At 39.8% G+C, this 15,358-nt stretch overlaps 1 pseudogene; it reads right to left on the bottom strand.

Moving 5' to 3' along the window:
* Positions 1-9,337: 9,337 nt before the first annotated feature.
* Positions 9,338-10,289, bottom strand: LOC105502843 (annotated as a pseudogene).
* Between the last annotated feature and the right edge of the window lie 5,069 nt (positions 10,290-15,358).

The following is a 15,358-nucleotide window of genomic DNA, read 5'->3' as shown; positions in this document are numbered from 1 at the left end:
GAAGGTAATAGATTGCTGCTGAAGGAATATATATATATATATATATTTTTAGTGTCACAGCCTGTGTCCCAAATAATGACCTTGACGTGCCCCTGCCAAAAAAAAAAAAAAGAAAAAATAGAAGAAGAAGAAAAATTTCCCGAGCACCTTCACCTTGAGCTTTCGGCTCTGAAATAAAACCTTCACTTGCCTCTGAGAAAGAGCTTCCCTTTCCAGATGGAAATCTGTGCAGACACCTAGTTGGCCAAGATGCTTTCTTGTAGCTCCCAAAAATGATCAGGCACAGAAAGACAAATTTCGCATGTTGTCACTCATTTGTGGGAGCTGAAATTAGAACAATGGAACTCATGGAGATAGTAGAATGATGGCTACCAGAGGCTGGGAAGGGTAGTGAAGATGGGAAATGGGAAATGGGGTAGTTAATGGGTACAAAAATAGAGTTCAATACAATGAGTAAGATCTAGTATTTGATAGCACAACAGAGTGACCACAGTCAGCAATAATTTGTTGGACATTTTAGAGTAACCAAGGGAGTACAATTGGAATGTTTGCAACACAAAGAAATGATTAATTCTTGAGGTGATGGAAACCCCATTTACCTTTTTTTAATGTCACAGCCTGAGTTCCAAATAAGGACCTTGATGTGCTCCTGCCAAAAAAAAAAAAAAAAAAAAAAAAAAAAAAGGAGAAAATTTCTTGATGTGATTATTATACACTGTAGGTCTGTATCAAAATATCTCAGGTATCCCATAAACATAGATACCTACTATGTACCCATTACAATTAAAAAGTAAAAAATAAAATGATTAAAACATGCTAGGAAGAAGAGTTGGCAGCCCCTCTACCTTCACAGAAAAAAGGAAAACAAATTTTTACTCCCTCAGCTCACCACAGAATGAGTCTTTCCAAGAGTTTATGATAGTCAGTATCTTATTTAAAGACTCATTAACTGAGTAAATGTCCAGCAGTAAAATTGAGTAGACAATAAAAGGTTATGTACATGCTATTGTATAAATTAAAAATTAAAACAACCTATTAATTTCAGCAAAATGAATATGTTTCCTTGGGCATCAGGGTATTTTTTTTTTTTCTTTTTTTTTTTTTTTTTGAGACGGAGTGACGGAGTCTCACTCTCTCACCCAGGCTGGAGTGCAGTGGCCGGATCTCAGCTCACTGCAAGCTCCGCCTCCTGGGTTCACGCCATTCTCCTGCCTCAGCCTCCCAAGCAGCTGGGACTACAGGCGCCTGCCACGTCGCCCGGCTAGTTTTTTGTATTTTTTAGTAGAGACGGGGTTTCACCATGTTAGCCAGGATGGTCTCGATCTCCTGACCTCGTGATCCGCCCGTCTCGGCCTCCCAAAGTGCTGGGATTACAGGCTTGAGCCACCGCACCCGGCCTCTTTCTTTCTTTCTTTCTTTTTTTTTTTTTGAGACGGAGTCTCTCACTCTGTCACCCAGGCTGGAGTGCAATGGCATGATCTCGGCTCACTGCAACCTCCACTTCCCGGATTCAAGCAATTCTCCTGCCTCAGCCTCCCATGTAGCTGGGATTACAGGCGCCCGCCACCACACCTGGCTAATTTTTTGTAGATGGGGTTTCACCATGTTGGCCAGACTGATCTCAAACTCCTGACCTTGTGATCTGCCTGCCTCAGCCTCCCAAATTGCTGGGATTACAGGCGTGAGCCACTGCACCTGGCCAAAATAATGTAAAGCTTTCTAGATTTATTTCCATTTTTTTTCTATATATTTACTCACAACTTGCTTGGTGGCCAAAGAGACTTAAAAATCCCTTGTGAGCTTTGGAGTAATTTAATAATCAAAATATAACTCCAAGTTTTATTAAATGTCTCACTGTACACTATTTGGCTATAGTTTTTTTTTGTTTGTTTTAAGTACAAGGACTGAGCCTGAGTGTAATAATGAAAATTATGGTTATTACTACTACTAACAATATTATCAGTTGGAAAAGTCTCTATATGTATTTAATCAAATATATTTTCAGGGGGTAAATTTAACCCTAGAAAATAGCTGAATATTATGCAGATGGTGTGCTCCCACTATAAGGCATGAATGGAATTCATCACTATCATTGGTGAACGGAACTGAGAGGAGCATGGCAGGACTCAAGTTGGGAAAATCATCCAGAAAAGTAGGAGTATAGCAGATCTAGAAGCAAAAGGACACAAATAGTAGGCATTGGGAAAGACACAAACCTATTCAACACAGTGTCAGGCCCTGCCCTCGGTGCTTCACAGAATGTGTAGGGTGAGACTTGTACCAGCACAGATACATCTTCTGGACCTGACTGTCAGAGATGCAGGGGCTAGGCATGGCTGAAGCAAGGCACGGATTGATGGACACTGATTCGGGAAATATCTACTTGTCACCAGGATGGCAGGTCAAGTGAATTGGTTTGACCAAATAAACAGTTAATTTGATATAAAAGCGTCAAATTAGTGGTTTGAAATTCATAAGTCAATATTCAAAGCGAAGAAAACTATAGCCTGTATAAAGGTAAAAATAGGTTTTAGGTCCAGCTATCAGGGTAAAAGAGCTGCAAAATTTATCTGAAAAGTAATAAAGCATATGCAAATGTCAAATATTATCACTATGCTATTATTTTCCTGCATCTCCATTACTGGATTCATTTATTGTAAGTATCACAATTCCAGTCTGGGCATGAAAGCTAAATTACTGTATTGTAGAAAATGTACATTTTGGATTGTTTTAGCATGCAAATAAAACCATATTAATTGCCATTGTTGGCAGTCATGTATTTCTTAGGACTTTTTATCTGCAACCAAACTAATTGGCCTTGAATCCATTCTGACAACATTTTAATTATTCACTAGTTAATAATTCTTAAAAGCAACTTCAACATTAAAATGTCTCTAAGAGCATGTACAGAGCTATTCAATCCCAAATAATAATTTTATACAATATTCATATCAACCTAAATATTCTCTGTGATCTTTATAAATTTGTGTAACATATTTTCGTATTCAGAAGATAACCTCAAAATTATATGGCTGTCTATAGCACCCTTTGCATGACATGTATGTATATTCTCCAAATGCCTTGCTTTTTCACATAGTTTTGAGTTTCTCTGATGTCAGTTTAAAAAAAGAATCCATCGAGAAAGCAATTTTTTTTTTTAAAAAAAAGCCTAGTCCCTACTGTTTGCACAACTATACGCTGGAGAGTATGAAGAAACACAAGCACTGCACTCTGTCGGGGGTCTGCTCATATCCCCCAAAGAAACCTTTACAACAATTCAACATAGGAAAACAATTGAAAGTAAAAAATATATATAAATACCACTAGACAATAATAGATTTGTTTCCTGACTTAAGTTGGGATCCCCAGATGAGGATTTGTGTGAAAGTGATCTGGGGAGTAGGAAAGTGGTGCTAGGAAGGGAAATCCCATAAAGGGTAACTTCAGTTCAGTCTTTCAGTGTTTGGAGACCACGTTCTGGTCAGGGGCCAGGGAGCTGGGGTAATTATTCCTCCTGTCCATCAGCCCCTAAGATGAGGCACCCTGGGTTGGGGGTGTGGTGGCTACTTATATGAAATAAATTTCCAGGCACTTCCTGCTGTCTGCACTAGCAGGAAAAGTGGGTTATAGCAGCCTTACAACAGAGAGATGTGGGTGCTTGCTCTAGAGAGTGGAAGCTCACGTCAGTGTGATCTGTGTGTTTGGAAATGGCGAAGTGTGCTAATGGGATATGAGTAGAGCTCTGACAGCATCTGATCACCTCTACTATGGTGGCATTAGGCTGGACATGATCGATTGCCAAATTAACTATATAGGCAATTATTGCTGTAACAGATTAGAGAAAGAAGAGATCTGATCACAGAAGCATGTGCTCAGGTTCCCTTACTATACATTTCACAGGGATAGATTTGCCCCAGTTCATTGCCACCTGTGATTGAGTAAATCCACCTACTTCTGGGGTTCAGTGTAAAGAAGACACTTGCCCAGAGATATAAATCACATTCTACAATAATGCATTATCAATGTATAAGGAAAGGTGAATTTTGATCTCCATCTACTTTACTCTCTATATATTTCTTAATTACATGAGTACTCATGTGAGGAAATGGAGTGTTATTTATTGGTCCTTCCTGAACCTCAATAAACAACAATAATTAACATTTATTGAGTGCTATGTGCCAGGAACAAGTCTAAGTACTTTTCAAAAATAGTCTTATTGCATCTTTTCAACAGCCCCATGACATAGGTCCTTTTTACGCTTTTTAAATTGTGGAGACTGAGGCACAGAGAGGTTAATAACTATCTTGTCCATGACCACACTGCTGTAATATGAAATGAGGATTTGAACACAAAGTCAATCCAGTTATGAAGTCTATGCCTTTAACCACTAGATTAAAGACAACTGAAGTGAGAGCAAGAAGATTTCTAAAGGCTTCTGTAGCCAGAGGATAATAACTGTACCACAGAAGCCACAGGATAGGTTTTTTTAGTGAGGACCATGACGGAGAATTAGAACTTACAGGATCAGTGAGACCCAAAGTAGGCTGAGATCACAATGAGAACCACAGCGTTTTAACCCAGCTGAAAGAACAAACCAGAAGTTCGCTAGCCATACCTCAGTGAACACTAGTGTAAAGAAACTCACAGACCCAACCACACCAGAAATCTGTCACCTGGGACCAGAGAAGTCTGAGAGGTGAGTTACAAGGATAATCAAATGTACCAACTGCTCTTCCTCCAATGCCTCAAGGTCCCATAGGGACTCACCATTCCCAATAAACCCAGATTTCACATTGATTGGTTTACATTGTATCTCCAGTGTAACTATTCTGCTTTGGATTCATAGGGCTTCTCAAATCTGTGGATTGATGCCTTTCATCAGTTTTGGAATACATTCATGAAACAATGAATGATGGGGATACATTCTGAGAAACACAACCTTAGAAAACATTGTCATTGTGTGAACAGCATAGAGCATACTTATACAAAACTAGATGGTATAACCTACTGCACACCTAGGCTATATGGTATAGCCTATTGCTGCCGGCTACAAACCTGTGTGGCATGTTACTGCACTGAATACTGTAAGCAACTGTAACACAATGGTAGGTATTTGTGTATCTAAACATAGAAAAGGTACAGTAAGAATATGGTATTATAATCTTTTCGGACCACCATTGTATTTGTGGTCTGTTGTTTACTGAAACATTTTTATGTGGTACATGACTGCATTCTCAGTCATTATCTCCTCATATGTTTATTCCTCATTCTCACTCTCCTGCCCTTCTGGGACTCAAATTAAAATGTTTTAAGCTTTCTGTCATATAAATATTATCATTAATTGTTAATTACTTTTTAAAAATATTGTAATATTGGGGGATTTTCTTCCATTATAGCTTCTAGGTGATTGTGGTTTCTGTATCTGATATGCATTGGTTTCTTTATATTAATTTTATGCCCTTCTACCTTGATGAATTATTTTATTGTTTGTAATAGTTCTGCAGTTGATTCACCTAGGTCTTCATGTTATCTGAAAATATTAAATAGCTCCATTGGTATATAAATGGATTCAGAAAATATGGTATACATACACAATGGATACTATTCAGTCATAAAAAATAATGAAATCATGTCATTTGCAGCAACATGGATGGAACTGGAGATTATGTTAAGTGAAATAAGTCAGGCACAGAAAGACAGATGCCATATGTCCTCACTCATACATGAGAATTAAAAAATAATTGGCCTCATGGAGATAGAGAACAGAATGATAGATACTGGAGGCTGGTAAGAGTGTTTGGGTGGGAGGAAGAATAAAGAGAGGTTGATTAGTGGGTATAAACATACAGTTAGATAGAACAAATAAGCCCTGATATTCAACAGCAGAGTAGGGTGACTATAGTTAGCAACATTGCATAGTATTTTTCAAAGTAGGTAGAAAAGAGGACTTGAAATTTTACCAACATATAGAAACGATCCTCAGGGTGATAGATACCCCAAACACCCTGACTTAATCATTACACATTCTGTGCATGTAACAAGTACTCATGTGTATCCCGTAAATATGTAAAATATTTTGTATCGATTAAAAAATAGTAATAGCATTACCTCTTTCTTTCCAATTTCATACTTCCGATTTTTTTCCTTTTTGCTAATTGCATTGACTGGTACCTCCTGCACAGTATGAAATGATGATAGTGGGTATCCCTGTCATGTTTCTGACATTGAAGGTAATGATCTCAGTTTTGGGGCAAAAAACTGAAAAAGCTATATCTCAACATTTTAAGGATCTGTCTTTTCCTATCATTCTGAGTTTTGTTTTCTTTTAAGTCAATAATGGTTGTTGACTTTTGCCAAATGCTTTTCAGCATTTATAGACAGGATCAATAGTTTATCTTCTAAAAACTATTAATTCGATGAATTATATTAAAAGATTTCCTAGGGCCGGGCGTGGTGGCTCACGCCTGTAATCCCAGCACTTTGGGAGGCTGAGATGGGCAGATCACCTGAGGTCAGGAGTTTGACCTGGCCGACATGGTGAAACCCCGTCTCTACTAAGAATAACAAAATTAGCTGAGAGTGGAGGCACAACGCCTGTAATCCCACCTACTTGGGAGGCTGAGGCAGGAGAGTCACTTGAACCCAGAAGTGGAGGTTGCAGTGAGCCAAGACTATGCCGTTGCTCTCCAGCCTGGGCAAAAAAGACCATCCCCCCATCAAAAAAAAAAAAAAAAAAGATTTCCTAAACCATTTTTGCCGTCCTGAACAAAATCTTACTTGGCCGTAATATTACTTTAATATTTTTATGGATTATATTCTCCAATATTTTATTCAGGATTGACATTTATAAGTGGATTTGATCTTTAGTTTTACTTGTTTCTTTTTTTAAAAAAGAAAGTTTTTGTTAACACAAGTTTTTCTTAATTCACATTTCAATTTTAATATTAAATAGTCCAAGATTTTTATTTATGAACACTTTATTCCAGTTTAGTCCTCTTAAATTCATTTGCTTGCTGTTCATTTATATTTAACATGTAAAAGCTATGAATTGCCAGCTATTTTTTTTTAAAACGGTAACTAACTGCACTGGAAAATGAAAATTTATAAAATTGTATCATTAGAGCAGAGTTTAAAAAACCAAAAGATAAGGATTTGTTTAAAAATCTTTTATCATTAGGGCATTACACCTTTTTCAGAACAAGGGTAATTTGCAGAAATTATACAAGGTAACTTTTTATCAAATATCAATATTGAGCAAAGTTTTATTTACCTGAAATGTTATTTCACTGGTAAAAACTATCTCCAGTTACAAAAAAAAAACAAAACAGAAACCTTATTAAATTTAACCTGCTTTTATAAATGTCCTAATAAGTCTTAAGCTAAACATATTTTAAGTAGAAAAATGATAATTTAAAAATAGTTCATCATACTGTTTCTGTGGTTTATGTACATATATTAACTGGTCTCTTTGATAGTAAACATGACTAGAAGTTCATCACATTAAGCACTGTAAAATAAAAGTGAGAGCTAATCATCTTCTAGCAAAAATACTTTGTATGCAACAATTGCAAATGTTAACGCTGTTATTTAGTGGTTGATTATTACCTGCTATGAAATATTAAACAATGTATATTTACTGGATTTTTTTCAGTTTGCAGCTTCCCTCTGAGATCCCAAACAAGGGGTTCCCATAAATAAAAGCTGCAGTACAATTCACTTAGTGGTTAGTTTCAGGCCAACCCTCCCCTCGTCATTATACTCATTCTTCTCCACTGCCCCCAAACTCTGCAGTGGCACCATATTATTAAAAACAATAAGTACCTGGGGTTTATGCTTCAGAACAAGACATTATTTGAGTAATTTCAAATGATATAAAAAAGATGTTTTGTGGTCACAATTGCTTCAAAAAGTAATTATATTCAAATGACCTGACATAGCAGGCCTTAGCAATTATAAACCATGATTTTGACACATGGCAATTTTTAAGTTAGGCAAATGTTAAGTGCTAAAAGATGTGAACAGCTGTTCTGTTTAAGTTAGAGTGCTGCAAAACTCAGGTAATGACTATTTTTTCAGTTAACATAACTAGTCCATAACTAGTCCATGATACTAAATCACAAAGTACAAATCCAAGGAAGATAATATCTTTACGAAGTTACAAACTTTGGCAAATCAATACAGTATTTTTTTTTTTTTTTTTTTTTGAGACGGAGTCTCTCTCTGTTGCCCAGGCTGGAGTGCAGTGGCGGGATCTCTGCTCACTGCAAGCTCCGCCTCCCACATTCACGCCATTCTCCTGCCTCAGCCTCCCGAGTAGCTGGGACTACAGGCGTCTGCTACCATGCCCGGCTAATTTTTTTTTTGTATTTTTGGTGGAGACGGGGTTTCACCATATTAGCCGGGATGGTCTGGATCTCCTGACCTCGTGATCCGCCCGTCTCGGCCTCCCAAAGTGCTGGAATTACAGGCGTGAGCCACCGCACCCGGCCTACAGTACTCTTTAATATAATGAAACCATACTTTTGACTTGGAGCAATGGCTCATGCGTGTAATCCTAGCACTTTGGGAGGCCGAGGTGGACAGATTACCTGAGGCCAGGAGTTCGAAACAAGCCTGGCCGACATGGTGAAACTTCGTCTCTACTGAAAATACAAGAATTAGCCAGGAGTGGTGGTGCGTGCCTGTACTCCCAGCTACTTGGGAGGCTGAGGCACAAGAATCGCTTGAACCCGGGATGGGGAGGTTGCAGTGAGCTGAGATTGCTCCACTGCATTCCAACTTGGGTGACAGAGCAAAACATTGTTTCAAAACGAAACAAAACAAAACACAAAAGCATACTTTTGTTGGAGTCATGTGTTACTTTAGTGATAATTTTCACTCCGAAAATATTTAAGTACCAAATCAAAACACTGGTTTTTAATGGTGGTTTATAGCAGAGCAAGTTATTTTGCACAAAATATAGTTTAAAACTACACAATTTCTCCTTTTGAGTGAGTTCCCTTGTGCAAGCTGTTGAAGTGTACAGCAGCAGGGTAATGGGCATCTATAGAAAGTAACTCTGCTCTGTTCTGGAGTTGGTCCAAAGGCAGCCGGAGTTCCAGTGTATGAAAAGCTTTAAAATACTACCTTAAGGAGATTTAATATCAATACCAATTTCCAAGGACTTCTTGTTAATTTTTCACATAAATAATGGTACCCTCAAAATCAGATAGTAATTTCAAACAACATTAATTTCAGATGATCCCTTCTATTTAGAAGACTTTCTGTTTTCGTCAAAAGTCACATAGTCTTATATCAGTTTATCAAAAAAAAAACTACCTAAAATATAGTTGTAATTTTAAAATGACAAATAAATATATAGTCGGCTTGGAGAGACCTGGGGTACCCGATGTTGTCTACCAGCTTTCATGATCCCGCCTCTGCAAATGCTGCTGCTGCTGCCATTGTTTCCTCCTGCTGAGGCTGTCAATTCTTCAATCTCTGCTTTTTTTTTTTTTTTTTGAGACGGAGTTTCACTTTTGTCACCCAGGCTGGAGTGCAATGGCACGATCTCAGCTTACTGCAGGCTCTGCCTCTCAGATTCAAGCCACTCTCCTGCCTCAGCCTCCTGAGTAGCTGGGATTACAGGTGCCCAACACCGTGTCCAGCTAATTTTTGTATTTTCTGGTGGAGACGGTTTCACCATGTTGGCTAGGCTGGTCTCAAACTCCTGACCTAAGGTTATCTGCCTGCCTTGGCCTTCCAACGTGCTGGGATTACAGGCGTGAGTCACCGCCCTCAGCCCAATCTCAGCATTTAATGTGCATTACCCATTCCACTGCTTCTTCACCTTTATTGGCACTTGAGGATATTGTACTTGCCATCAGTCCTTCAAGGTAACTGCTGAGGCTAACCGCTTTCACGGTGATTATGGCTTCTTGAGTCAAAATAGTTCCTTCTGGGTCCTGAGGATATAGTTTTTACATGTCTCTCATCTACTGAAACCACATTTGTAAATGAAATATTAGTAGATTTAAGTTCCATTGCTTTCTCTACAGGATCAACAGAATGTTCTTGCACATATGTTTTGGTTCTTGCTGCACCAATAAAGACTTCGCAATGGACAGCAGTCCCCACTCTGTGCTGAGAAGTCTGTGGCTGTGCAACTTTCCAGAGGGATCTATATGTCTGTCCAACACATTAACTCCAGCCACACCTCGGTTCATAGGGTCTGGGTATTTCTACATCACAGCTGTTGTAACAGTTTCCCATGAGTGGTCAAAGACGTGCTCCGAAGTCCAGATCTTCATGGTGCCGGTGGCCTGAGCAATGTCTGGTGGCACCAGGGAACAATGAGGTGCAGAGTTTACACCTGCCCTGGCTCACCTCCAGCACTCCAGCCAGCCCGCAGAACATAGGTGCCCTCGGGCCCAACACGAGGGACCTCCTGACACGCAGCCCAGTTATGTCTGTCTCATAAAGAGAATTTGGAGGTTTCCTAATGTAAATGTTGAGTTAAGGGGTGCAGCACACCAACATGGCACATGTACACATATGTAACAAACCTGCACGTTGTGCACATGTACCCTAGAACTTAAAGTATAATAAAATCAAATAAAATAAAATAAACTATATCCAATAAAAAAAGAGAATATGGAGGTTTTGATATATGAGTGCTGAGAAGGGAACAGTGTGGTCCCTTTAAATGATAGGGAAGGTGGAAAGGGAAGTGCTGGGTAGAGAAAGGCAGGTCCCTGGCTAGGGCTCCACCTCCACTGCGCTCCAGCCTGGGCGACAGAACAAAACTCCATCTCAAAAAAAAAAAAAAAAAAAAACCATTGGAATTATTTGCCCTTTAATGCCTTTATCAGATTCATCTGTAACACTGTCTGGTCTTGTTGCCTTGATAGGGGTGTAACTCTTTGAAAGTTTTCTCTATTTCCTCTATAAAAATCAGACTGTTTAGATTTTCCAACTCTTCTGGAGTCACTTTTGATAAATGTGGTGAATTTCTAGAAAGTTATTCATTTCTATCCAGTTTTTAAAATTCATTTACATAGATTTCAGCCATCTTAAAGAGTTCTTCTAATGTGGTTATTTCCCCTTTATCATTTGGTATTTCGTGTATCTCCACTGTCTGTGTTTTTTTGTCAAAGTTTCCTGTGCTATTTCTCAATGTTGAATGTTATGTGCCAAATTTTCTGGAAGTTGGAATTCTAAACCAATGTGTAGGTACAGACCCAGGTATATTTTAAAAGTTAGTTTATGATAAAAGTGACATTTTAAGTCAGCTGAAGAAATTTACCAAATTGTGTTAATAGAAATAACTATCAATATATATTTGGGGAATAAACAGACTCCATACCTAATAGCACTCACTGAAATAAACTCCAAATAAATTTAAAAGTTATTCCTGAAATGTATGTGAGAAGAAAACATAGTAGGGTATTTTTCTAACTTTGGAACAAGGAAATCATTTCTAAACAAGGCAAAAAAGAAAAAAAAGCCATAAAAATAATTGTAGATCAGATCAATTAAAGTTTCAAAGCAGTAAAAGACATCATATGTAAAGTTAAGATACATTACAGGGCCGGGTGCAGTGGCTCATGCCTGTAATCCCAGCACTTTGGGAGGCCGAGACGGGTGGATCACGAGGTCTGGAGATCGAGACCATTCTGGCTAACACGGTGAAACCCCGTCTCTAGTAAAAAATACAAAAAAATTAGCCAGGCGTGGTGGCTGGCGCCTGTAGTCCCAGCTACTCGGAGGCTGAGGCAGGAGAATGGCGCGAACCCGGGAGGCGGAGCTTGCAGTGAGCCGAGATCGCGCCACTGCACTCCAGCCTGGGCGACAGAGTGAGACTCTGTCTCAAAGAAAAAAAAAAAAAAAAAAAAAAAAGATACATTACAGGGAGAAAACTTTGCAAGATATTTAGACAACGAATAGTTAATAATCTAGCATACATTGAATTCTTACAAATTAATAAGGAAATGCCAAATAGCCTATTTAAAAAATGGACAAAGGATGGAAAGGAAAATTTACAGCACACATACAGTTTTGCTATTACAGAGAATAAATAATATATAAACAGAGAATAAATAAAAGGATATCCAATTTACTGTCATCTGAAAAGTGCAAATTAGAACAAGTGTACCAGTTTTGCCTATCAGAATGGTATCAACTAAAATAATTGAAAATATTAAATTTTTGAGCAGAAACAGATAGGAAATATAAAATATGGGAGTGAATCTGAAAGATCACTTTAGAAAAATGTATATGCCCCTTCATTCAGCAATTACTCCATTCTAAAGAAATACTTACACAGCTTCATGAAGATGTATACAAGAACATTCATTATTGGTTATATAGAGAAATGGTCAAACAATACATATTATATGCATAATATGAAATACTGGTTGTCATTATAAGAAGGAGCTAGAGCTGACTACAGTGATGTGCAAAGCTCTGAAGACCTATTCTTAAATGAGAAGATAGATTGAGTAACGATCTATATATTATTATCACATATGTAAAACAAATAGCAAAACTGTGTGTGTGGTGTATAGTGTATATGTATAAATGCATTTTTTAAAAAGACCAAAGGATGTTGTCTTAGTCCGTTTAGACTACTATAACAAAATACCTCAGGCTAGGTACTTTAAAAGCAATAGAAATTTGTTGCTCACAGTTCTAGGCTGGGAAGTCCAAGATCAAGGAACCAAAGTGTTACCGGATCTCTGGGGTGTTGATTTCTCTGTTCGGAAACCTCTGTGGCCATGACACCTTTGCCCAAGTTCTTGTCCTGCGTCCAGACAAGTGAAGGGGGAAGAAGAGTTTTATTTAGGGATAGAACAGCTCAGAAGAGTGGGTAGCTCCTCTCTGTAGGCAGGTCATCCTGTTGAGTGTTCAGCTCTCAGCAGAGAGGAGGTCCTGGAGAGAGTGGTTCCTCCCTGCAAGCAAGTCATGCAGATGTCTCTGCAGGTCTCTGAAGCTCTCAGCAGACAGAGTAGCTCCTCTCTGCTAGCAGGTCATCTCTGCAGCTCTCAGTGGAGAGGGTACTCCTGCAGCTGATCAGCCTGTCTCTCTGCACTCTTCGTCCTCGGGCAATCCTCTGCCCTACTCTGGCTGAGCCCAGGGCTTTTATGACCTCAGAGGGGAGGAAGTGTGTGCTGACTGGTCCATGGGCGGCCATGAACAGGCTGGAAGAGGCACCCAAGTCCCCACTCTGGTGGGAGAAACCGGCAGCCCAGTCCCCAGCTTTCAGGCCCTCCACGGCCTGAGGGCGGGGCCTTATTGGGAACATCACCCCTTCTGTCTAGGGCTCTTGTCTGCCTCCTGCTGCCATTCATGGCCCCAGGGCTTGGCTCCAACCAGACTCCGAGATTGGAGAGGGTGCTGGGGGCCAAGAGAAGCCAGACAGTAGGAGCAGACACCCCTGAGCCTGCAGGGACGGGGGCAAAGGGGGCCTTCCTGGGGTGCCCAAGGGCTCCCAAGGCTGCAGGCTGCAGAGATCCCCAGGTCCTGCACTTGGGAGGGCAACAGCAGTTGCACCTGGGAGCTTCCGCCCCGCCAACTTGGAAGGGACAGGGCTCCTGCTTGTCCCCTGCTCCTGTCGACTTCCTGAAGCCAGAGGCCCAGGTCTGCAGCCGCACCTGAGAGGGCAGATCCTACCTGTCCCCAGCTCCCCCAAGAGCACAGGGAGGCTCGGATCCACGGTTGCAGTTTGGGCTGCTGTAGCCCCGGTCAGGGCTCCTGCCTGCTCTATAGAGCAGGAGGCCTGGGTCTGCAGCTGTGGTTTGGGCAGCTGCAGCAGCACAGGGAGCTCCCATCCCAACTCAGAAGGGGCGGGGCTCCCACTCGCTTCATGAAGTGTGGGGCCCCAGCTGCACTTCCCTGCTGCAGCCGGCATGATAGCAACAGCCACTGCCTTAAAAAGGATTCAGTGTCTGTGAGCGCCTGTTCCTCATGAGTAGCACCTTCTTGCTGTGTCTTCACAGAAGGGGCAAACAGGTTCCCTCAAGTCTTTTTTTTATAAGGGCACTAGTCCCATCTCCCAAAGGCCTTATCTTCTAATACCATTACCTTGGTGATTAGGTTTCAACATATTAATTTTGGGGTATACAAACATTTAGACCATAGCAGATGTTTGGCAAAATATTGACATTCTCCCCTTTAGGTAGATAAGGCAGTGTGGGAGGAATGAAGATATTCACATTTCTGTATATATATTTCTTGCACTTTATATTATTTGAATAATTTACAGTAAGAATACATTAAATATGACTAGTATCATTTTTTTAAAGGCAGTAAATATAAACAAAAAATACAAGTGATGGTATGAAGCTGCCAACAGGGTTGTTGGGCCTCTGACTCCAGTTCCTTTGCCATACTACTTGACAAAAGACAACTAGAGAGGATATAAATATATATACAGGGCAGGTTTGGTGAGGACCAATTACATATGACCCATTGTCATTCAACCAGGAGACACTTCCATGTTTCAGTGAAACACTTTGTAGTACAAAACAGGTCCTTCAGTAAGAAACAAATATATTTAAATCCTCTCTGTCTATATCTCACATACATATGCACACAAAGACACATATTCATTTATTCCCCAGGTGTTTGTTGACTATGGACCTAATTATAATGCTGTCATAAGTGTGAAGTGATAACACTTTCTCATCACCCTGTATAGGTAAAAATATGCATTTGATCAAACTTGCTGGGTCACCATGCCACGTTAATACAGCATGGGTCTGCTGCTATTGGTAATGATGGATGATTTTAGAAAATTTAAGATGAGCTGTTCTTCCTCACCCCACACCCACCTCAGGCTTCAACTGCTTATGCAGAGCTGACGGAAGCAGGTATTAGGGTGAGAGAGAGTTTAGGAAGGATCTATACAAAGGTACGTGTAGTATAGCCATCCCACTTTAGCTGTAGAAAAGAACTAGTCTAGATCAATGTTTATGAATTCATTTTTTGGGAGGTAATGGGTTGCCACGAAAAGGAAATAGAACATAGGGTCAACAGATTTTACAGGGGTGTTTGTAGCTTCTATAGAAAGGGCAGGGGAAGTGACATCAAAAAAAGGCAAAAATTAAGAGCAGCTTGAAAAGCAGGATCTGAGAAAATGGCAGCAGAGGTTGGGTCAGTTACCTCAAGTTAAAAGAAAAGAAACTAGTTTAAGAAAATGTGGGTGCATGATCCAGAGAAAAGATAATAAAGCACCTCAGGGTTGAGGTGGGAGCCAAACAAAGACTTTTGCAGGCCTTAAGCATTGAAAAAGATTAGGAGGTGCTCCAACATTCTTCCCATAGGAAATTCCTGATAAAAAATAATAATAATGCAAAACCTAGTAAAATATAGAAATCAG

The sequence above is a fragment of the Colobus angolensis genome, unplaced genomic scaffold (assembly GCF_000951035.1).
Source record: "Colobus angolensis palliatus isolate OR3802 unplaced genomic scaffold, Cang.pa_1.0 Scaffold81, whole genome shotgun sequence".
Taxonomy (NCBI): domain Eukaryota; kingdom Metazoa; phylum Chordata; class Mammalia; order Primates; family Cercopithecidae; genus Colobus; species Colobus angolensis.
This window is presented reverse-complemented; position numbering and strand designations above follow the sequence as displayed.